The sequence below is a fragment of the Rhipicephalus microplus genome, unplaced genomic scaffold (genome assembly GCF_043290135.1).
Source record: "Rhipicephalus microplus isolate Deutch F79 unplaced genomic scaffold, USDA_Rmic scaffold_220, whole genome shotgun sequence".
Classification (NCBI taxonomy): domain Eukaryota; kingdom Metazoa; phylum Arthropoda; class Arachnida; order Ixodida; family Ixodidae; genus Rhipicephalus; species Rhipicephalus microplus.
The window spans coordinates 76,108-102,111 of record NW_027464791.1 but is presented as its reverse complement, the minus strand read 5'-3'; the positions used below and the strand labels follow the sequence as shown (position 1 = coordinate 102,111).

At 46.1% G+C, this 26,004-nt stretch overlaps 1 long non-coding RNA gene across 1 annotated transcript; it reads left to right on the top strand.

Moving 5' to 3' along the window:
* The first annotated feature begins 18,392 nt into the window (after positions 1-18,392).
* LOC142792456 (uncharacterized) lies at positions 18,393-25,330 on the top strand. Its single transcript, XR_012890936.1, has 2 exons — positions 18,393-18,623; positions 23,941-25,330. It is a non-coding gene; the product is annotated as an uncharacterized LOC142792456 (long non-coding RNA).
* The last annotated feature ends 674 nt before the right edge of the window (positions 25,331-26,004 follow it).

Below are 26,004 nucleotides of genomic sequence, written 5' to 3'. Positions count from 1 at the left end.
CTAAGTTTTTTCCTGTCACTTTCTCTGCTTCTTAGTCAAGTGCGAAGTGTGCAAATATATGATTTTATAGCAACGCTGACAACTCGGGGTTTCTCGCGCGGGCTCATAATGGTCCACTCTGGCTTATTACTATCATGAATAGTATTTTGTTACTCTTCTTGGCATTAGTATTATTGTCTTTATCAATATACATTTATTTTTCAGCTTACATACCAATACCCCCCCAGCCGCCGTGGAAACTGAATTTATGACTTTGTGCTTTGGTGAGTGGCGCTGTTGCTTTGCCAGTGTGCATATATTTTACTTGTCAACCTCATGGACCATCGTTCATCAAGATAGATGGCGTTGTGAGGTGCACAAAAACTTCAGTTTCGTCGCGAATACCACTGGCTCAATAAATCAGACGCTAGGCAACATCCGCTTCGGACAGTTGGCCCGCTATCCTTTTCCTAACTAGCCCATTGTTGCGACCCTTGGTGATAAATGTCGGCACTGACGGCGGTGAACGGAATTCCCCAACGTTGTCCGGAAGCCGTGGGAAGTTTGGCCGTACACGACAAATGATGACTTTTCGAGGTATTGCCTCTATGGTTTCCACAGTTTCTAAGAGAAGTCTTCATGAACCGTACATAAAAAGTTGCACTTTCACCCGCAAGGGCGAAGCGAAGGTGACAGCAACCAGTTGAAAGCTTTTATGGTGCAAGCCACCATATCCCATTCTAAGGGAATTTATATATCCCACAGCATCAGAGGTTGATATCTCTCTCTCTCTCTCTCTCTCTGTGTGTGTGTGTGTGTGTGTGTTGTGTGTGTGTGTGTGTGTGTATGTGTGTATGTGTGTGTGTGTGTGTGTGTGCGTGTGTGTGTGTGTGTGCGCGCGTGCGTGCGTGTGCGTGTGCGTGTGTGTGTGTGTGTGTGTGTGTGTGTGTGTGTGTGTGTGTGTGTGTGTGTGTGTGTGTGGCGAAATAACAACGCCAGTGTTCTTATTCTGCTTCGTCTTTTTCCCGCTAGCTGACCTGGGCGCTGTGCATGCTTCCTTACATTCAACCACGCTGCAACTATGTCATTCTATCGGCAATGCTTTCTCTGTTGCCGTCATAGACCATTTATCGTCACCAGTAGCAAGTGTCTCTGGTGGTCTGCAGTTACTGTTCCTCGGTGGTCGCTCTCTTCAGCGTTGCCGCCAGTCTGAATGTTCTTGCTAAGAGAACTTTGGAGGGCTGCTTTCGTTGCACCACCGAGATCAATTTTGTGTCGTGAGAGTTTGTGGTAATAGCAGCTTGTCTGGTCCAACTGGTGGACATTCCGATAGAGAAGGGGGGGGGGGGAGGGGTGACGGCTTTGTCGCAGTGGGCGACCTTGGTCATGAAGCGTCAGCTGTGAACAATGAATAGAGAGGCCGGCATTGGCTGAGGTTTGGAGAAAATGGGGCACGCGGCATACCAAGACGAGTATGCCGGAGCAGCATCCAAGTAAACCGGGTTGACACATCTCCTGGGTGTTCGTTTCCCGCACGTTTATTGCGGATGTTGTACTGCGTCTTGCTGTACTTGAAGTTATGTTTTATGACTTTCGTCACGTTCATACTGAGGCATTTCATGACAGCTTCCTGATAGGTGCCTGTTGTGAAAATGTCCTTTCCTGTTTTTCGTAGCTTCTACTGCAAGGCGTTAAGGGCCATTGAGTAGGTGACTGCTCTAGAAGCTAAGGAAGAGGCGCCAGCTGGTCGGCGAGCACGGCAGTGGATGCGATGGGTTCTTCCAGTGCCCTCATGGGAAGCATACCAAGCAAAACAGGAGCCGGCATCTGCACGTGTTCCTGAGACGGCGAAGTTGGGGTCCGCTCCTCCATTTGCGTTGCATGAGTAGTGGTCTCAGCCTCCGCTAGCGAGATGAAACGGAAGCGAGTGGCAGAGCGCAGCCCATGCTTTCGACGTCTTCGGTAGAGCAGTCACAGAAGCTATGCCTTATAGGGTTAGAGGGAACCGATGGACAATCAAGGTGGTGCGCCACGAGAGCTTGATCTCCGATTGAGGGCGGGTTCTTGGACAGCTGAGTCGCACCATAAATTTTTTGTTGCTTGCAGCTCACGCAAGTGTCTTGGTCGGATGAAAAGCAGTCGCAAGTATATGGCCATATTCCTCGATTTTTCTAAAGCTTTTGATCGCGTACCACATAATCTATTACTTAGCAAAATTCATTCACTTGGCATTGCCCCGAATATTGTCTCTTAGGTTGAACGCTTCCTCTCTAACCGTAAACAATTCACCTCTGCTAATAATCATACCCCCTCTTTGACTAGCATATCATCAGGCGTACCTCAGGGCGTGGGCTTATCACCCTTTCTATTTTTAATATTCATAAGCGATCTACCCACAAATATTCAAACAAAACTACGACTGTTTGCGGACGACTGTATCATATATTCCCTCATTCACAACATTGAAACCAGCCCTAAACTACAACAAGACTTCAACACAGTTGCGCTATGGTGCCAAGACTGATCAATGCCGTTAAACCTAACCAAATGCAAATCGATGTCATTTTTCCGTAAGCGCGCCACTGTTCATCATATCTTTGGTTTGGTTTAGTTTGGTTTGCTTTATTTAAGGATGCACAAAATGAATAATGAAATGAACTAAAAAGGCACCCTCTCTTTCGATGGGATCCATACCCGCCACTTTTGAATGCCTTGAGGATTTTTCGCGGTTATCTTGTGACCTCTGACGTCTGGAACACGTACCAAAAGAACTGAACGAAAACCACCAGGTGACATGTGTGCCCGTCTACTACGTCATCGCATCCCTTCCTATACCTCTGCGTAGTAACAGCCACTCAGTGTACGTGTAGAGGCGCCAGTGACTGGCATACGCGCGCCAGTGAAGGACGTCTGGGCTGTTGATTGATGAGAGGCGATCGAACTGCAATTGTCTGAGACGAAGCGTGCACGGAAGGACCCGACTGCGCTCCCAGACACCCAGGAGCGTCTAGCATTTCAAATTACATTTTGAACGAGATGTCCCTATCGAATGACACAACACCGTTTCTTCTTTGTCTATGGCTTGAAAGTTCTGGAGGCCACCCTAAACCTTTACTTAGGTTTCTGGTAGTAGCTTATGCATACCGGCTTTCCTGTGCTGCGGGGTACTATTCATTCTGCCGCGGTGGTCTCGTGGCTAAGGTACACGACTGCGGATTTGCAGGTCGCGGGATCGAATCCCGGCTGTGGAGGCTGCATTTTCGGTGGAAGCAGCGTTGCTGTAGGCCCCATGTGCTCAGATGTGGGTGCACTTAAAAGAACCCCAAGTGGTCAAAATATCTCGAAGCTCCACTACGGCATCTTTCATAATCAAATGGTAGATTTAGGACGTGAAACTCCAAATATAAATCGTCAACAATGTACTATTCCGGTTAGCTCTCAGGTTTAGTTTCACTGCCCAAGTGGATCTCAGAGAGTAGAAAGAAGCGCGTAGTTCAGATCTGTTCCGCTAGGTGCCACAACGATAACCACTGCTGATAATCTTTCAATGATCTCAGTCATGTCGTTTTTGTTCTTTATCCTGAGAGCTAATTCGACCTTCTATGAAGTGATATTCCCTATTTATTAAAGCTCATAGCTTGGAATATAGCACCGTCACTTTCAGTTTTGTACAAGGCTTAAATAAGCATTTTTCCTAAATGGGAAGTAAAGGCTTGACCTGTTGTACTTGGAAGAAAAACAAGACTGTCGCGCGGTACTCTTGCTGCTGATAATTTATGCATATATTACTTCTTGTCAGTGCCTTTCAATAGAAGCTGCTTTTTCTTCTTATTCTTCTCAAGAGCCATCCCATTATCATTGTTGTAGTATCTTCTCTCATTAAAACTGCTTGAATCTGTCTTCAGGGTCATGATAGCCATGCTGTGTCCCACACTTCACCAATCACCTACGCTTTAACGCACGCTTTCACAAATTATAAAGCGTGTCAAACTAATCGTGATAGATTTATACGACCAGTTGCGTGCAGCACTTACAACTAAACATTCAAGAGGTGCCCACATAACACGGCAAAAAATATATTTTCAAGCATAACTCAATCGCATTTTCATCACTCTGTCCTTATATGAACTGCAGGTTCCTAAATACTTCCAAAAGCACTTGGACTTGGGCGAGTTGGTACATAATTGGATAGGCTTCAACGCAATTTGAACGAAGACAAATAGAGACACACATCAGTCGTGTGTGTTCTGTGTGTCTCCATTTGTCTTCGTCTAAATTCCACTGAAGCCAACCCAATTACTAACTACTTCACCTGAGAGACACTGGCAAAGCCAGACAGGAGGTTACGTTCAACTCCTTTCCGAAAATTTCGAAATTCGCCTATGTTTACAAACATGTGCCCGTATTAACAAATGCTCGTAGAACAATGTAAAATAGAGCTAACCTCCTCCTCATCTCCTCCTCCTCCTAAAAATTTGTCTGCCCCTGCTAGGAATAATTGCAATACTGCGAAAATAGCTGTGTTTTCGTCAGTGACAAAATGAAATTCTAGGTTCCCAACAAATTTTATCTCTTAAGATTACTTCTGCAAAATGTAATTGAAGAGACGAACAAAAATGTCATTTTCTACTTATTGTTTCATTTAATTACTTATAATTTATTTTATATCAATTCTTTTAACAGGTTGTGTTACCTGTGCATCAAGATCTTTTATTCAATTATTTGAAAAGCATTAGACTAAGCCTTTGGTCTCGCCCATATCGTTTCCATCTGCCAACTTTGGCATATGTTCACTGCTACTGCACATCTACGAACGCGGAGGTTTCGCTTATTAAAAATAAATACACTGAAAGAAGCTCGTACTTGGTTTCCATTTTGCTTTTTCATTTCCTTCTCTGAACGCCGAGGAAAGTCAACAAAGCATACCGACCACCTATCTCCAGTCGAGCCCGCGAGACGACAAATTGCGCCTGGCTGTGGCGAACCAGTGGAGCGCGACCAGACGCGAGGAGGTAGCCTAAGCCGACCGTTAGTCCTAGCTGGTCCCCAGGTTGGCTCGTCCGAAACGGCTGAAGCGCACTTTCGAGACGCGCTCCTTTTTCGCCCCCGGCCCGAAACACAAATAAATAAGCTAAACAAACAAGACAAACAAGGTGCACCAGCCGACGGTGGCTGTACAGCGGCGATCGCTGCTACTGCTTGCTTCCTGTGGCTCCGCATTCGCCCGAGTGGCTAAACCGGTGGGGATACGAGATAACCGCAGTGTATAAGAGAAGCGCTACGTGCCTACACTGCAGGTGGTCGCGCACGCAGTGAATGAAGAGACGGCACATACTGGGACGAGACGCCGAGTGAGGGTTTTGAGACGAAACGCGAAGCGGTCTCGAAAGGGAGATCTTACGGCGCAGGTATCAGACTGCAGTGAATATTAGACATTTTTCATAAGCGAGATAATATATTAGTGGGTCGCGCCGCCACCGTAATCGCTCGTCTACTGCAAACACTGGCCAATGCAACCTAGTATTGGTCCAATAAGTGTGGCTGAACTCTTGCTGATGTGCGCTAGCGTCCGCTTAGAGCTTACAATACATCCTTCGCACAAACGGAAAGCTATCTTTCCTACTAGGCATTTTGAATATCTAATGGTGGCAAGTAACTTATACTACTAACAATGCTTTTATGAACAGCGCAGTTTCTTTGGGCTATAACATAGAAAATATAGACTCAGCCTTTTTGACACAAACACGCATTACATACAAAGTAAGTCCAACTTAAACCTCCTATTCACTTGAAGCTGAACAGACGCCTCCATTATTTGGGTGAATGTGCAGTAAAAGGAAGCGCATTAGTGTATCATGGAAAGGAAATGTGAACTAACGTTGCCATCTCTTAGCCGAATTATGTATAATGTTGGATGAAAAATAATTGGAAGTGTTTGGTTGGGTTACCTACACACTGCTAAAACGGCAGTACTCTCATCCTCAAACCTCAATTTTATAATTGATGTGCCCATCAACCTACACGTTGTTGCATTACTTTATATTTTATAGGACTAATTTCATCGAGTTAATAACGTTGCACAAAGGTTTCGCTAGTTACTAGCGAAAACTTGTTTTAAATATACTTTTGTCACTCGACAGAAACTATGCGGCACTGCTATGTTCCATTTAGTAAAGTACATTTTCAACTACATGCAATGGCGTATGTAGTGCGATGGATAATTACTGGAGAACGAAATCATACCTTGAAAACATTGATCCACGTAGATCGCAACTAAGTGAATTAACATTACGAATATGCTAAGAGGAGGCAGTTTTGACATGGGACTACTCAGATGTGCAAGTATACGCCAACATGCGAATATATAGAAATGTGCGAAAACGTGTATATGCAACACGCAAAATTATGTTATCTTCCTTGGCGATAATCTACGTTCCATGCGATTACAAATGTTCCCACTCCAGAGTACCGAGTTGTGAGACAACCATCTCTATGGACCCGCACGAATGCTACTTCTAAATGCATAACATGCTTTGCAGCGCGGCTCCTTTGGTAAAAAGCGTCAGCGGTCGTGGTAGATTTACTTACGCGACCTGTGTAATACACATGTGGCCTTGCGGCTGTATTCGGAATAAATGGAATGCCTTGTGGCATATCCCTTTTACGTGAGTGCTTCCTCCATCTCTCTCACGCTCCACTGCTGTGAGATCTTGTAACCCTTAATGCTCGCTCAGCTACAAAAACCGCGTGTATTTGTTACGGCCTAGAATTAACGAAAGTTACTTCTGGATTACGTAAGACGCATGGGTGGGTGTCGTGGCGTGGGGCCATTTGGTGGTTTTTCACTCCAGCTGCTGTCTTTCGAATTCGAGGAGCTTACCGGCCGAGGAGGCTCAGAAGATACGCTTGCAAGGATTATTTTGAATAGCTTATTGCACCCGACTGCTGTCATTGCAAGTGTGTTTATTATAGTTCGTGGTTCAGCTGATCTCGCTTCAAAATTCATAGCTGTGCGGCTACTCATACAAATGCTTCTACAGTTTCGCACACAGTCGTCCCCATTTCAAAGGCTGTCGGACAGTTCGTCAATCACTGGAAAATCTTAAATAATGAAATCTCATCGAACACGAAATTGCTAAATCATGCTAGCATACAGTATACAATGAAGCAAATCTGGGCATATCCACGGAGTGAATGATGGTGAGGGGGGCAAAGTGTCCATCCGTCCATCTGTCCATCCGTCCGCGCATGCGTCCATGCGTTAGAACGCGTGGGAAAGTCCAGACGGCGCGCGGGTAACACAGACGAGACGCGAGCCAAGGAAGCCGAGTGCAAGCGTCTTCAACGCACCTCGCCGCTGAGCTTCGTCCATGCTCCACAAACGATCCGCCACGTACAGAGATTATCCAGGAAACTGAGAGAGGGACTCTTTCTCCGCGTATTCAGGCACAGCCCACGCAGCAGCCAGTCGGAGAGTAGCGGTACATCGCCATCTAGAATATCCTCACTCAACTGCACTATGTATGTACTCCTATGAGACAGCGCCTGTTATTACACTGTTCGGGAGATACCACCTTCTTTTCTTTCTCGTCGCTTATTCTCTGGGTTACGCGTGACGAATGACAAGGCTCGACTAAGAGAAACTTCGCCTCTAAAAAATTGCATGTAGCTTCACCTAAAAGAACTGAAAATGAGCATTTCGGATACCCGCAAGCAGGCAGAAGAGTTCGGAAAGGCATAATTCAGCCCCACACGAGCCGTTTGTAACACACAGTCACAAGGAAAGCCATGCGAGTTTTTTCCGAATGGAAAGCCCGCTTATTTGAAAGGAAAATTCTCTTGCTCCGGTTTTAAAACTCGGGACCAACGCCTCCCCGTGGGGGACACTATACGAATGCGTCGGTTTCGAGTTTGACCTACCAACGCTTTTTTAGGCTTTTCGTCCCCCCCCCCCCAAATAAAAAACTTTAAGATACGCCAGGCCTGCGCGCAAGTGCTTGTTCGCATTTATATGTCGCTGTCTACGTATCAGCGCTCATATTTCAAACCAACACGAATCACACACTCACCCAATTAAACATTTTGACAAGTTTACAATGAGTTGCGCAAGCCTTAGCACAGAGAAGCTTCTTGGTCACCCGCTCGTCGTCCACGATTCAATAATCTGCATTGCTGACCGAAAAAGTGGGCAGCCAAGAGTCGCCGCTGGGTGGATCCGAAATACGAGGAACGCTTGCCACTGTGTTAGAAACAGTGGCGGTTGCTATGGCGACGGCTCGGTGCGGTGGTGGTTTGGCTATTTTCGCTAAAGTGGTGTGCAGCTGTGGTGGTTGCTATGGCAACTGCGCAGCAGGGTTTCCTTCTAACGGACATTTAACAACTTCGTTGTAAAAATGTCCTGGGCAGCCCCACCAGAAAGACGATGCGCAAGCCAGCGGGAACTTTCGTTCAACTAAGAGGCTTTCCTTCCTAAAAATCACTATAGATTTACTTGTGGCTTCGTAGTACACTTGAGTGATTTTCGCCGCTGAGCATTTTTTTAAGCAGCCAATGAACGATCGGTGGTCATTTCAAATCAGCTCAAGACAAAGCGTGGCCCAGTGCTCATACATACGAAAATTCTTTAAGCAACGTATGGTTCAATGTAAAATATTGAAAGGCGCTTCTAGTCTTACATAGGTGCCGAAAGATATGCATATTTCAATTCATTACATATTATTTATTCATTATTATTATATTTTCAATGAGTCGATATATAAATTTAAACAACGCCTACCGTAGTGGGTGTACCCAAATTTATAGATCGACAAATTTATACACCACCCCACCATATGTTGAGAAACCGAGGAATCTGATTTTGTGGCAAGGCATCATTTATATTTTTGCGGACGCGTTACAAAGAGCAGTAGCACAATATCCGGCAGTGTGCCATGAATTCAGACTCCGCAACTATTCCACATGTGCGTATAGTGGGCATGGTGCCCCACTGCCTACCCACAAGTCGCAGTATCGGATTTCGGCCATGACTGCCGCAGTTTCGATAGAGGCGAAAATGATTAAAGGGCCAGTCAACAGGCTTCGACTTTTCTTTACACCCCCTCCCCCAAAGAAGTGCGGTAATTCTTAGAGTATACCGCAGTGATCACACTTTCCGAATATTGCCCCGCCGTGGTGGTGTAGTGGCTAAAGAACTCGGCTGCTGACCAGCAGGTCACGGGTTCGAATCCCGGCTGCGGCGGCTGCGTTTCCGATGGAGGCGGAAATGTTGTAGGCCCATGTGCTCAGATTTGGGTGCACGTTAAAGGAACCCCAGGTGGTCGAAATTTCCGGAGCCCTCCACTATGGCGTCTCATAATCTTATGGTGGTTTTGGGCAATTAAACCCCACATATCAAAGCTTTTCGAATATTCGACGCCGCGCGCTGCGCAGAGCCTTCATGTAGAAAAACAATTCCCGCGCTCCTTTTCTAACGCCTGACCAATCCTTTCACGTGCAGTGACGCGAAGTCACCGATCGGCGACTTGACGTAACACGCAGCTCGTCGGTTTGTCTAAGCCAATCACGACGACGGGCTACGTCTTCCCTTCGCTGTGAGAGAGAAGGATGACAAGGCAGTCGCAAAATTTGAAACCAGCTGAAACCGATGTTCTAACGCCTGCAACTTTCTTAATATCGCACGTATTCGCAAAATTTTGGCAGCAGCGTGTTCACAAAGCAAAAGTGCACATATTTCTTTTTAGAACAATTTTATGGCCTCGAGGTTGTTTACTGGCCCTTTGAGGCCCGTGTACTTAGTTTAGGGGCACGCTAAAAATCTCTAGCTGGCTAAAATTTCTGGAGCTCTCCGCTACGGCGTCTTTCATAACCCTCTCGTGGTCTGGAACGTTCAACTCCAACAATATTACTTCAAAAACCCAGTATTTAATACACCAGCATTTTATAGAAATGCATACATTTCTACCCGAAGAAAGAATTGAACGCTGAACGCCGTGGTACGATGGGAAACCGAAAAATCAAATTTCGTGGCAAGACATCATTTATATCCTTTGCGGAGGCATAAAAAAGAGCCGTAGAACAATATGCGGCAGTGTGCCGTAAATACAGACACCGCCCCCTTTTTAACCTGTGCGTCTTCGGTTAGCTGCTCCGCGTCAGCAAGGTTGGTGGTCCGCAAGCAATTCCGAGGTCGGCGTAGCGTCCGTAAGACATAGTAAGACCGATGACCAAAATGTCTTTTGGCACGGACATGCCCAGGAGGCCTCAGCTCTCATAAATAGAAAAAAATCTTTAACTTTTTGGCTTTCTCGTTTTTTAACGATAGCGAAGTTTTAAGGGACCACCCTGCAGTGTCCTCTTCTTATGTCTCGCGTTGGCGTCTTGCTGGTCCCATGCATCATACACGTAAGCTGAGCAGTAGAACGATGAATGAGCCAATGTACACTGATTGGAGTAGACTGATGGATTAGTCTATGTAGACCAATGAAACTAGATCAATAGATGAGCATAACAGACTGTATGTCATGTACTCATGTTCCGCTGGAAGTATCTTCAGTGATAAGGTGGATATACGCATATTAGGGGCCTGCGACTATTTCAAAATTTTCTAATAACCATTATAATAACCTTGTACTCGATTCCATAATAGAATCCGACAGTACACTAATGAATGTATAAGCACGCCGCCCAAGTTTCTACGAGGCTACAGATGCTATAATAATTGCCGGATGAACGTGCTTGTTCTGAAAACGTCCCTTTTGCTCACTTTTTATATGCGCAAGCTATATTGGCTATATCGCATTCACCAACACATGTCTTCATCCTGTAATAGCTGAAGGTGGCAACTACGATTGCATGCAGCTTCTAGACCTAACAACAGATTAACAGATGCAACTGTTGCGTCCGAGTAAATTGTTCTTGCAGATACAGATTGAAACATTGATATTTATAGGCTTCTTGTGAGCAGGCCACGTGATGATGATAGGTTGACCTGTTTGATTACATATTTAGCTGCATCAGGCTGTGTTTGGTTGCAAATTTTTACGTTTTTGCGTGCGAATTTTATTTGAAATCGGGTGCCAAATACAGTCTCCCACTGATTACGTTATTGAATGCTGTATTTGAACCTATACAGTTACTAAGTATTACGAAGGCTGTAGCCCTTGCAGTATAAGAGCTTACCTTAGTTCTCGTAATTGTGGTATTTTGAGCTGAATAAAAGTAACTGTAATGGCTTTTGGTGAAAGTTTGTAAATATTTGTTTGAAATAAGATGTGGTATTCTAGGAGTGATTTGAAAGTGGTTGACTTACTATTCAAAAGCTATTATCAGAGTATTCGTTTACTATGCATACTTGATTTGGTGTCATTCATACTTGATAATTATTCGATTTGGTTCCAATGGTCGCTATTCGCACACTCCTAACGCATATATATCACTTTCGTTTCTTAGAAGCATAATCACGTTTCTTAGAAGAAGTCATGTAGTACATATATAGTCACTGAATGAAATGACGTCTTCAAATGCAATGGATATTTTATTATTCGCTTTCCAATGCATCAAGAGACTGGTTTTACGCTTGCAGACTCGGTTTCTCCTGTCAACACGCGTCATCCGCGATGTCTATCTGAGCCCAGTGGTTGCAGCGAAATGAACGAAGTGGCGTGTTCTGTTCATTCGATGTACTTAGGTTGCTTTTTGTTTGCATACTAAACGATGCGTACTTGGGTAAGCGGGATACAATTTGCAAGGCGAATTGCGAAACGTGTTTCTATTAGGTACGGCTTTAACCGGGAAGCACCTCATCTTGAACTCAGTATTTTGATGGTACATATAGATGCAAGTCCAAGGTCGATAACTGTGGAATTGATGAACGACCTTAAGAAGGTCACTAGCTTTTGCCCTCTCCTCTAACTACGAAAAGCTGCCCTCACCCACATAAAACCAGCTGGACATCCACCCTCCCCCCGAAGCACAATTACTAGGGCACTTGCACACGCATAATCCAACACACTTGAAAGACCACGGACAACTACAAATCGTCAGGACACCTGCGCACACCTCCCTCCCTAGATACGAGGTGGCTCACGTAGTGGATCGAGAGCCAAACAGCCAGCAACGTCAGCCAGAGATTGGAGGTGAACGCATGGGCTGCGTCAAAGGAATTAACAAGTGTAACAGAATGGCGTGGGCTAGGTATCTCTCAGCCTGCCCGTCACTCATTACACGCAGATGGTGCCCTGACTTCCCTGCCAAAACAATACATATTCAAACACCATGGCCTGCGGCTCCTAATGAAGTTAAATTTTTAGACGTCTCATAACAACGTGAAAATTGCTTGCAGGCGTCGAGTGCCGCCCTGTGTCGTCGGTGTCGACATGCCAGTCTGTTCAAAAAAAAAAAATTACGTGATGCCGCCATAGATCGCCAGAATTTTTCACGTCAATGTGACAAAGCTCTCCCGTACCCTACTAGGCCATCGTTTTCACCACGGTCATCCTGACATTGTGGGCTCTCTGCCCGCAACTTTAGGTTACTGTCACACTAATCACATAACGCACCTTCACCGAAAACGGAACGCGCCTTCACCGACAACTAAAAATTACCTTGACTACAAGCTCCTATAGCTTTCCGAGGCTCAGAATAGATTAAGGGCCATGAATTTTGTATAAACTTTCAGAACTAATATTTTTGGGTTGATAGGTGTAAAATGTCGCTTAGTTTTTCAATATATGAGGTTGCTTGGCCGCCGCACGTTGCCCAATATATTGAACATTGGCAATCTTGTGAAACATTTCGGGAATACAGGTGGTAGGGAGTAGTTGAGGCCAGTGACCAAAAAAAAAATAATGCCACGCAAATTACATTTACTTGCTGCTTCTATACAGAGAATTTCGTAATAAAAGTTTCTCAGTTGGGACATCAGTCATACGGGGCTCATTACCTACAAAGAAAAATAAGTGAATTTAAATGTAACGAGGAGAGAACTGCGAGAAACATATTTCTCGATGTAGAGAACCAAAAGAGCGCGCGAGCCTACTGTCGTGATTTCGCTGTAAATGAGACCCAATGTCCATTATATTGGACATTGTCAAATACGCAACGCATGAAAAAAAAAACTACCACATTTTTGCTCAAATATGAATTTCACTGTGTGCTTCAACCTCTTACGAATACAAGCCAATGCCTACTTAAGCTTCAAGGCATCCAATAATGAAAATAAATTCACTAATTTTTGAGGTGGCTGCAGTAATAGTCGTGTGTGCTCAAACCCGTCGTTTCGGGTGCTCCTGAGAGGTGGGAAAAATACTGACTTGGACGATATTCACTCTATTGCATTGCGGGTTCCAGAAGCAGCCGACAAAATGCTTTTCTGGAGGAGGCAAGCGCTCTAGGAGCCTGACGATAGTTGTAGCGCGAGAACAAAACGACGACACAGAGACAAGAACGTCCTTCTTGTCTCTGTGTCGTCGTTTTGTTCTCGCGCTATAACTATCGTAATGCCATACCAACTAGCCCAAGCTGCCACACTTCTAAGTTACACCTCTAGAAGCCGCTGTGCACTCTGTTACAATGTCCAACATATTGGACATATTTCCCATTGCCGGCTCTCTGGAGGGTAGTACCATCTAAGTTGATGACTTGCCTCTGGTGCTCCTGGGTTTACGCGCTGCCATCCGGGAAGGCATGCCGTACACTGCAGCAGAACTGATGCATGGCAGTTCTCTGTGGCTTCCTGGAGGCTTGATTGAATCAGTGCAGCTAACAGCCCAGCCTAAATTCCTTCAGTGCACTCATAACTGCGTTCTAGACATCAAGCCCACGCCACAGCAACAGTCCTACCAAAAACATTATTCGACCACCCTATCCTGTTCGCTTTAATGTCATTATGACGTCACTGTGATATCACATACGATAACTTCGTAACAAACGGTTGAAACTAAGATGCGTCCTGTGGCCTGGCTCTGAATGTCTGAAAAAGAAAAGAAAATAGACGTTTATAATTATAAATTGGTACTACGCATAAAAATGCATAGTTCCACTAGTAGCCTTAAAACATCTTTGGTTTATAATATTGTGACAGACGTCATAAGAATCAGCGTAATGGATATCAATGCAGTTCTCATAAATCTGGATAAGAACTTGCCACCACGACGCTTCCCCTGAAAACACCGGCTGTTGCTGAAGTAGTGCCTTCTACTCATATCAGCAGGTGAAAGAATACACACACACACACGCTGTATTACTTTCCCGTGTTTGGGTGCAAAAAACGTGTAAAAAAAAAAGAAGTACCATCTGTCAGAGACGCTGAGGTTAACAGTTGCTTGCGGAACATTCCCACACTCAACGACCCAAGTGTTGCCACTAAAATAACCCGTTACGATATCTATATAGTGCTCGCACATTCGGAAACAATCAATCCTGCATTGTAGACATTCCAGAGAGATATTACACACCAAGCAGTAACGGCTGACGGTGCGTGTAAGGTAGCGATATCATCATCGGCGTGCATTTTTGTTTGTTCACATGCAGAACGCACGCAGAGGCTGGTGCAATAAGAGCTGTCGTGAACCGGGTAGCAAAAAGCTACCGATGCACGACAAAGATGCAAGCGTACAGAAGATGAAGCGAAGTTGCGAATCAAGCAAACCACGTCCTCCTGAAAGAGTACTTGCATTGAAGCCATAATGGTGGACACCTCTCCGGCAGATATAAACAAACGAGTTTTCTGTGGATTCCGGAGGGGATGTCAAAGCAGAAGGGAAGCCTAAATCAAGTATCAATACGTTGCATAGCCCGAAATCACAAATAAATGAAAATACAGAAGTGCGAATGATTACGGACACGTACGAGGCAATACGAAAGGGGGACCTTCTCGAAATCTCTTGAAATGGTGCCTCTATCGCTGGCCAAACTGTGACGACGGCGAACGCCTTCGATATAAATGAACCTGGCCGTTGCGCGCTCCTGTGTAAAGACGGGTTTCAATGCAGAGGGTGAGGGGAGGACAGTATATCCATTTTGCAGGGGGCTGAATTCGTTCAAAGCGGGGAGAACGGGGTGTGATGACCACGGAGGAGGTAGCAAATTCCGGCTGCGGATCACACGCGAAACCGGATGAGCATTGTAGGAAGCGGTGAATTAAACGGATGCCCCGTCTTATCGAGGGATGAAAACTTCGTTTTTCGATCTTTCCGCTAGCGGTCAACAACTCAACCCCTTCGATTTACCGCGCTTGAACGAAGCCCGAGGTGAACCTCGCATCTTGCGATGAGGCGCCGTGCTTGAGACACGAACGTGGAGTCGGGAGCCGCAAAGTGGCAAATTCTGGCTCGTTCTTGGTTGTCTGTTTGTAAGGCTAAGCCACGCTAAGTGATATAGCTCCTGTCGGCAAAAGCAAATGAGTAGCATGTTCGCCAGGTGGCGCCTCTCATCGGCCCCTTCGAGCTATAACAGGCGTATTAAACAGCGCCAGCTAGAGTCGCCAGTTCGTGCCGCTAGTTGCGGGCAAGTGGCTAGTAGTGCTAGTTCACCGACTCGGCTTTATTTCTGTTCTTTTGGAACGAAAACTGCACGACGGCAAAGTTTGGCAGTAGTTGTTTTGATTGCTCATAAAAAAAGTAGTAAAGATACAGAGCCGGATTGTTTAGAAACAAATGCGATTGCACGCAAGACATCAAAGCACTTTTTAGGTGCGGAAGCATCTTATACTCGCGCCTTCTAGTGCGCCGTCCGCACCGCTTCTCGAACATTCGACAGCTGACGCGCGCGCATGCGCCGTCGCCCACCATCTGTGCCGCGCGCGCTTCTCCTTCGAGAACATTCGACAGCTGACAGCGCATGCGCCGTCGCCATCTGTGCCGCGCGCGCGCTTCTCCTTCGAGAACATTCAACAGCTGACAGTGCATGCGCCGTCGAGCTGTATATATACTCAAGGTCGGCGCTCGCTCGCTCAGTTGCCGCTCGTCGGTTGGTTTGTACGGCGCGTCGACGTCCAAGGTCGCGGTGAAATGAATTCCAACGAATCCACAAACACAATGATCGACGTCCCTTCGACCAGCGCCGCCCTTTCGCATACGTGTGTACGTGTTCACTCATTCAACACCCCCTCCTACAACCACGTTAACCAATTTAGCCATCGACCCAAGTAAGTCGCAATTTAACACCCCATTTCACAACCACGTTAACCAATTTAGCTATCGACCCAAGTAAGTCGCACTTTAACACCCCGTTAACCAATTATATGCTCCGCATCCTCCTCAGTGTTCCCCCGAGGGAAGCTGCGGGCAATTTTTTTTAATCATTCAAGTAAGAACTCAACATGAACTCGGCTTCGTCTAATCTGTTACCCCACGTGCGGGGTGTGGTGTAAAGAAAGGATAATCGAGATATGTCTTAAAACAACGCTGCATAACACATTCAGCAAGCACGCTGCATCATCGTTGACACAGACCTGTCGACTTCAGGTGCTGTGAACACTTTTGGCCATATTAGTTATGGGGCCAAGCAACCACGAACTCCGGGGTTTAAAAGGAGGCTTACCGACCAGTTTACCAAGGATGCATTGCAGAATATATCGCTGTTTATTGAATGTGCAATGACGGCCCAGAAGGTGACTGATGAGCGATGAAATATGCTTATCTAATATAGACCGATTATCTCTAGCACGCCATGTTATGGCCAACAATCTTTCTAAAAAGTATCAACAACAAAAACTCCCCCATAACAAGGAAAGACAGCAAGAAAGACAGCCGAGTTAGAGTTAAGCCAAATTGCGGCAATGGTTGTTTCGCAACACTGCTCCCATGACAGCACCCAACTCTGATCTTCTGGAGTGGTCACGACCAAATAGATAACAATCAGGTCACGGTCTATCAGTGAAACACGTGAACGGGATAGCAGTCTGACGCCAACAAACCTGCTGGAAAATGGGGGAAGCATTTCAGTAGAGCTGATCCCGTTTAAATGATCTTACCCAGCAGAAAAATTGACAGTTATGCTGTAAAGACCGTGAAAAGAAAAAAAAAGCTAAGTGGGTAGCAGTGGGCGTTTATGGATTGGCGCTCCTGTAATGCGCCAGCCACAACATATTCACATGCACGAATGCGTCGTAATAATACATTACGCGACTCCTCGACATGCATCCCGCCTTTAGGTGGCAGCTGTGGGTCCAGCGTGTTGACCTAGCATATATGTGAGCCCCCATAAAAGGTCACGCTTGTGCAAGAACAACACCGTGAAACTTTTGAAGTCTTACTCATTCTGAACTGAACGGCTTTGCGAAGGCTGTGTGTTAGGCCACCTGATGTTTACTACCATTTCGCCCTTTTGTGAAATCCTCTACGTTTAACTGTACTTCCTGGAGGGGGTGGAAGATGTTCACCTACATTAAGTAAAAAAAAATTAATTGCATAATCTGAAACGCTATATAGAATAACGTGTAGATTAAGCGTGGATCATACGACAACGTTGAAAGGTGCGTTTGTCTACCTGAATATTCCAAACGACGACGCGTTTCGACATACAACCTGTCGACAAGCTTCGCATCATGAAGAACGTTTTTATACCTGCGTCTCTGCACATGCGCAAAGGAACACGTGATAAAAATTTGCTTTTTTGATACTAGCCCTTAAACTTGTGGTGATTTCAATGTACTGTACTTGCCCCGCCGCGGTGGTCTATTGGCTAAGGTACTTGGGTGCTGACCCGCAGGTTGCGGGATTGAATTGCGGCTGCGGTGAGTGCATTTTCAATGGAGGTGGAAGTGTAGGCCCGCGTGCTTAGATCAGGGTACACGTTAAAAGACCCCGTGTGATCGAAATTTCCGCAGCCTTCAACTACGGCATCTCTCATAATCATTAGGGTTTTGGAACGTTACACTTCAGATAATAATTCAATGTGCTTTTTTTTGCGCATGGGACTACATGCAGATAGAGAAAAGTTGTTCGCAAAATACAGCGTACTGAGCGTATACTGTGGTCGTTATTGAATCGTAGAGCCGCAAGCACGACGTTGTAGAGCGCGCGAGATGCTTGAATTTCTCGGCTAGGCGACGCCTTGCAGCTATTGCAGGCGCTAACATGATATGCCCAGGAGCGTGCGTTACTTCGTCGACACGCTGGCATGCATTGGGAGCTTGAAAACGTTAAGAGGTGCGGTTGTTCAAACGAAGATTTCAATAGATAGCTCGTTTCGACAGATAACACACGCCTTGCCAGGCGCGTGTTATCAGTCCAAACGCGTCATATTTTGGAATCGAGATGGCCGGCAGCGACTTGAGGTAGTGGTGTTCTTGAGTTAAACAAGCGCCCCTTTCGACGTTGTCGAAGGTCAGCGTGCCCATCAGGCCGCGCATGCTCCTGGGCGCCCCACGTGAGTGCGCGCCACTACCGCAAGGTGTCGCCCCGCAGAGCAATTCTAGCCGCTCGCACGCTCTACGCTGACGCGTACTCGGCTGCAAACAAGTGTCCCACTTCACATTCCGTCGCTTTTGCCAAGGCTTTCGGTTGCAAGCAGACGTAATAGTATGTAGATATCAACAGGTCAACCATCTTCGAAGACTGTGCTGTGGCTACAAAGTAGGCTTCGCTGAAAGCTGGAGAACGGAGAAACGAAGCACGTGTGCAAATCAAGTGAACCTTTCGTGGGTGAGCGCTCAATCTTGAACGAAAGTGTGTCTGTGCGCTGTGCATGCGCAGGCTTTTTAGTTATCCGGTACATCATTTGGGACGTCATGCGTTGTTTTAGCAGGGATTCTTACGCTCAGCTCGGGCGAAATAAGCACGCCGGCGAGATAGAAGAAAAGTACGGGGTGGTGCCGGTCACATCGAGCCGAGCTGGTTAGTTTCAAACTTGTCGTCTGCCGCGGTGGATCAGCGCATGGTTACGGTGTACGGCTGCTGATCCGAAAGTCGCGCGTTCGATTCCCTCTCGGCGGTCTCGTTTCGAAGAGGTAAAAGTGGTAGAAGCCTGCGTAGTTTGCGGTGTCTGAGCACGTTAAAGAACGCTCGGGTGCTAAAGACAGCGTTGCAAAGTTCAAAACGCATGAAAGCAGGCCCGGCACGAACGAACTGCATTCGAACAACCGATTTATTAAAAATAAACAGTTTTGTAACTCCGGGACCTCCCTTGTACTAATGAGGAATGAAAAATTGAATTCAAAATACTGAAAAGTGATAGAAAGATATACGGCTCACCTGATGGTCAAAACTTCCAGAGCAGAACACTATGGTCTGCTTAACATTCAGTGGTTTTTTTGGCGCGTGAAACCCTACAGACTATTATTGTTACTTCTGTGTAGTACTAATGCAAACTTTCTGTTTATTGTACGGCTGGAAACCGGCAGGACATGAACGAAGCGGCATAACCCGACGAACGTTGAATTTGTCCACATTTAACGTATTCTCTGCTCAACAACTAACTCCCAAGCAGCCCTTGCTGAGTAGGCAATCGACGGCACTGCTTGCCTTCTGTGCCATTAAGGGGCCCCTAAACAAGACGTGAAAACACAACGGAGAATTGCGTTGTTTGTTCTAGGCGTTTCTGTTCTTTTCGGCACGATTCACGGTGCTAGCAGTATGTTCACGTCATGTCACAATGATGTGAGCTCTTGATTGGCCCATTTATGATGGGTGTGGATCGTTTTTGACATGCAGTTGTACACCCGTTTTACCTTGTCCCGCATGTCTATGTGCGCAATCGACTGACCACATTTCTTAGAGGCGAAGCTCTTTAATCTGTGGGTCGTGCGTCCCCGATGTATGTAGTAGTAGTAGTAGTAGTAGTAGTAGATAGCCACCTCTCGTTTAGTTCTTGAAATGCCCTCTGGATGGCGGTATACTTGTATATGAAGAAAAGATGCGAGGTGGCGGTACTTGGAGTGCTCACTTGATGGATGGACGGATGGATGCTCGGACGGGCGCAAAGACAGACAAGCAGATGTACGGACGGGCGCAAAGACAGACAAGCAGACGTACGGACGGACGCAAAGACAAACAGACGCATGAACAAACGAACGGATGGACGGACGCACCGATGAACGCAGGGACAAACGCACGAACGAACGCGGGGACGGACGGATAGACGCACGAAAGAACGTGTGGATGGACGGATGGATGGACTCACGGATGCTTCGCCCCACTCATCATTATTCACTTCCTAGATATGCAGCGATTTTTTTTCTTTTTACACAAATTCCGATAAATAAGTACATAGCATCTATGCCCCCCCCCCTCCCTCATAAAAAGTGAAATCCTGATAGTCTGAGTGCGTGATGCTGACACTCTGCGCGTGTTTCATGAAGATTTGAAGTGACAAGTATATAATAGCGCCAGCAGGCTATATTGAAGGCGAGAAAGAAACCACCATTTTCTCGTCTTCAAACTCAGACTGGTGTACATTAAAGTAGCCCTTACAGTGGCTAAAATCAGTTCGTTGTCTGACCTCTGTATCTCAGTGTCCCGTCTGTTTCACGCCTCCAAGAACTACGGGCGGGTTTTACGCGGTTAACTACGGTACGTGATCTTTTCTTATAATTTAGCCCGTTCATCCTGACGTGGTGATCGCAGCGTCGCATTCAGCGAAGCAAAGAAACGTTGCCACGACGCGCGATGGAGCTTATCACTCAGGGCAGCAATGAACAGTGGTACGCACTGATCGCCCGCGGAAATACCCGAAGCCCTAGCCGTAATAAGAGTGCGTGCATTGTATAGCGTCTGCCACTGGGCTTATACTGCATGCAGTGTTAACTTCTTCTTAGACGTGACCTACAAACCCTTGGGCTATAGATTTGATGCGAAGTTACATCGATGACCTTTGGCACCACGAGCTAGGTGTTGATTCTGTCACGTTTGCTCGCTTCTTACCTGTTATATTGTCTCGCTTTTCCACCTCGTCAAGTGCAGTGTAGTCTACATTGTAGGCTGCTTGATACCTTTCCTGCGTTTCCCTCTCCGCCTCTCTCCGTCTTTCGCCCCATCATTACCCGCGATTGCCTCCGATACGCCTCCGTTGTAATGATAGCTGGCACGTGACATCATGAATGCACAGCGTGATCGCTTAGAGAACGTCAAGACAGTGTAATCACGCAGTGATTAACATGTGCTAACGACGTTGCTTAAGCGTGAATCTGCCTCCATTCTTGAGTAGCGAAAGAAGCAACATGCGATGTACTGATAACGTTAACGTTACATCACAAATTTCACGTCCCGCTGTGGGGCTCCGACAGGGCTGTTTCAATGATGTCAATGGAAACCATCTATTAACAGCTTCCATGTGACATCACAAACGTAGAACGTAGCTATGACCTGACGGCTTAGATGACGCCATGGCAGCATATCACGTGGTGATTAACCTGCATCGGTGTTGTAATGACGTCACAGGAGTGCTATTGTGCACTGGTAGCGATAAAACCAGCAAGCGATGTTCTCAATACAGTCACGTGGCATCAGAATGTTCGGGTTTTACCACGTTGGTGCTCCATCATGTCTCTTTACTAACGTCCATGCAAGTCATCTATATCAAGGGCCCGTTCGATCCACCTGAACCACTTCACGAGGTGCTGCACCTTGCCATTCGTTTCAGCCATGCAGCACTGGCGACCTCGGCACCATGTCATTGTTTTGAAAAGGTGCAAGAGAGGTGCAGCACTGGTTCACAATTTTCCTGCACCTCCGATGCTCATGGTGTCGGCTTGGTGCAGTCGTGCGCGCGTGTACTAGACGACGCAGCATTTTGGCGTAGCTGCCATACCCTCTCTACAAACGCGGTGTTCTTGCCAAGACGTTTGCGCCTTATAAACTATCCACATGTACGATTTTCTGTCGGTCAATGTTAGGTGGATGACGTAAATTATGTGAGCAGAAATAAATACTACAGCATGTCCGCACCTGATCAATAGCTTCTGGTGTCGCACTGTGTCTGCAACACTGAACTTGCGCTGCGCAATTTATGATCTTCCCGAGCACCCCCGTGAAACCTTCCCGATTGATTCAAGTGCATCGAATGGACCCAGATGTCTCTCTGTCGTATGAAAGACACGTCGTCTGTCAAAACATATGCTGCATCCAGACTGAGCATTACCACGCTGCAAAGTTTGCTTGCCGCAAGCGATTTGCACTTTGAGGAAACAGTGCCAGCAAATTACCTAAACGTGCGACCTTAAAACATTCGCCGTATGTCCCTACCATAAGACTAATACGAATTCATTCAACGACAGCACGTTTTATAGTCCGGTTCTGTCGAAGAAGGTACGTTAGAGGCGATGCGGTCGTAGGTTTTACGGCCAAGATAACGTAGAAGGGCAGCTCCTTTTGCAATAACAGTCTTTTTGTTGAGATGAAGATAAATCGCGGCGTTCTCGCCGTTTACTGTCGACGGATAGTTCTTTTTACACCCTTCGATCAGGTCTTGTGGACATTCAACTTCTGCGCTGCGTTTCGCAAGACGCAGTCCTGAGCAGATTCTTATCCAAACTCGTTATTTGCGAGAGGGAGCTACGTTATCTTTTGTCCGTAATTTCCCTCTCAAAGTGTGAAGGTCACTTGTTGCTGTAGTTCTTGTACACTAGGGCACTGCATTTTCGTTTCTCTCGGACATCGGTCGATCTTCCCGCGATTGTGACGTCATTTGTTGTACTTGTTGCTTCTGCTGATGATGACGGTGATGATGGTGTTGTTGATGTTGTTGCTTGTCGGGTTATACTCACTCGAGTTGCATACGTTCACGCTTCTCGTACTTTCTCGCTGATTGACCTGAGAAGGTCACCTATTTTTTTTTCTTTTACTTAATGAATGCATTTAGGAACAATGTGTCTACGTGTGGGACTATCTATGCCATTTCCCTTACATTACTTTCGGCAAGCTGTCGACAAAACCCATAGGGTTTTTTATGCATGTGCCTCACACGACTAGAAGGCAGAAATCTTCTAGTCTTCTTATTTTAGGTCGATGTATGAATGCGAAAAACTTTGTTGTCTCACACTCGTGTCCGTTTCCTCGAACAGTGCCAGCCGTGGACCCTCTCTCCCTTGCAGTATCTCAGCAATCCCGTGATGGCACAGTGGCGCATAGATACAGTTGCACCGTTACAGCCGTGGCCTCTCCCTCTTGCACTATCTCTCAAATCACGTCATTGCTGAACGAGTGTCAGAAAATCGGAAACAAAGGCATAGTCATTCGAATGGCAACTGGCTTTTGCCCAACACACTATAGAATTTACACAGTGTAGTTGACTTTTTTTAACCAGCCGAGACCTGCCATTGGGAGCTTTCAGCAACCCACGTGGCTTTGCGATGCCTCCGTGATCAGCGCGCCTTTAACCAAGCAATGACATCATGTGACAACGACACCACAGAGTGTGTTAAAATTAACTATAGAGGTGACTCTGGCGCTGCGATCGTTCAGCGACCTTGGGAATGAGGCGTAGTACACAGATTTGCCCAGTATTCGTAGTTGTGGGCTGCGAATCGCACTTGTGGCTTTGTTTACAGCTGTGTTTTAGCTTTGCTTCGAATGAAACAACAAACTGTTTTCAACTTCGTGACCCGATTTGAATTTGTGAGCCCTATAAGATTACCGTAGTGAAGCGCAACTACTGAACGTTTGTCGATGTTAGTTTCGTGACAAAATTACTTGAAGCCACGCGAACCCAAACATAGCTGAAGTACGGACATTAGGCAAATGCGTGTACTGCCCATGATTCCCATGCTCGCTAAAGTGAAGTGCATTGCAGCTCCCGTAGACACTACTAGCGTTAAAGTGACGTCGCGTTATGCAGAACAATGACAACGTCACAAATGTCGGTGATATTTGACGTAACGGTGACATCGTCACGGGATTTTTTTATTGATATCGCTCGTGTTGAATGTTCGCACTTGATGAGGCAAGGATGACTCGAACGCGACAGTTTTCTTTTGCTTCTTCTTCTTAGTCAATTGAACTTATTTTTATTTGCACCTAAATCTAGGCACATGGGCCTCGAGAATTCTTCCTTCTTCATGTGGGCGCCGCAGTCGGGACTCGATCCCACGACCTCAAGTCCTGGCAAGCAATCAAGCACTGCTACTACTGGATCACCGCGTCCGGTAAGAACTACGAGTACCTCGTTCACCTTTTCTACAATACTTTTCGTGGCCTGTTACGTCAGAAATTCGCAGTATAGACCAATCGGAGCTGACGAAACATTGGCTGATCTCAACTTTAGTCTCTTTTTTCTTTTTATATCTGAAGTAAAATGCAAACTACTGAAGTATTCCTTGCTGCTATACCTTACGAAAAAGTTCAAGGCCTCATCACATAATAAACGCGTGCAACGTGGTGTACGTAAAATGTATCCGTGGCGAAATGCAGTCTTTTGCAAGGAAAGCTAGCCATCTGCCACCACGGACAGACTGTTCTAAGGCAGCTGTTCGTGCTCCTTCGTGGAAAACGCTTCGCTTGATGGATGGCTGCGTCCAAGAGAATCAAAGATATTTCTCTTTTCTCGGTAAACGTCAGACATAAGCCCGAACCCATCCGGAGCTGTGTAACAAACGAACGACCCTGGCGTAGTTACTCTTACCTTACGAGCCACTTCAGCGAGCTAATTTTTTTTTGCACGAATTTACAAAGTATAAGTTCTCATCTCAACCATACGCGAAGTTCATTCTGGCTTTACAGACTCTTCGAATGAGTGGTGTTAGGCTAAAAACGGCGCGGTTTACTTGATCTAGAATACCACTCAGTTAGCGCTAAACTTGTTTATTGGCTGTCACTTGACGGATGTGATCTTTTTGTTTGCGCTTCGCTGAGCTAAAGGGAACAGTTCTCTGCTGTTTTCATCAATATTTTTTCATCATTTTCAATCCACAGCTTTGATTTTTCAGCTGAGCACTGAAATAGCAACTTGCTTTTAGCTTAACATTTTGTGCGTATTCTCGGAAGCTACCGCCCCAATGTCCGAAAAAAATGGCCCCGTAGCTGCATATTGTCGTTGCACTGCAAATGTCGTTGAAAGACTCTATTCTTGCGTGTGGAGAGAGTGAACAAAACGTTTATTCCGTGGATTGTAAAATCGGTGGATTCTATTCTGGAAGCGCTGCGTTAGAGAGTCTCGATTTGTGCAGCGCAGGCGAACGAGCTCATCGAGGCACGTGAGACACGAGCGCTATCTGGCAGTTATCTTCGAAAACGAAGGAAGGCGTGCGCGCCCACGGAGAAAGATGCGCGCATGTCTCGAAGCGATAAGGTGTGGAACGCAGAACGACGGGCAGGTGCCACCACAGTGTCGTCTTAGCCAAGCGTTGAAAACACTTGCCTTCTTGAGCATCGCGTTAGCGCAGCGTGATAAACGCTACGGTTCTTAGAATTACTTATGTGTGCTTTCTCTAGTAAATAACACAAATAACAAATATCTGTGCTGTTATGGTTTCAGACATGCGCAAAATTGCTTTTTAATTCACAATGCACAAGTATGAACGCTGAAACTTGAGCAGTATTGGGCGCTGCGGATTAGGTTGGCCGTTTGGGGTATCGTTTGGTGCCGTATGGTGTATCATTACGGCGGACAAACATAGAAATGTACAGACAGACAGACCAAAATTTTGGCGTGGAATGTCCCCAAGAAAGACTATCATTTTCAAAAAAAAACATCTCTCTCTCTCGCGTAAAGCAGATGGTGCTTTAATGCTACTTTTGCTACGAACCAGTACTTTACGTTGTCGGAGAAGGAATCGTGTGTGTGCAAGAAAATTGCGACAATCTTAAAATGTCCCGAAGAAAAAAGACAGTTTGGCTAGTCGGTTTATCATCCTTAGAGATAAATCACATCCTCTCCCTCTCAACGCTTCATTGTCCTTTTCGCCGAGAATCCAACGTATGCCTTTAGAGGTAGTGTTGACGTTGTTATTACAGGAAAAGGGTGGGTACTTGGGCTGGTTGGTATTGCGTTTTTGAAAGAAATATACATTTTCAGTTCGCAGGGAATGTTTCAGAAGGAAGAACTTAGAGTAGAGCGATAGGACAGAGTATATATATATATATATATATATAT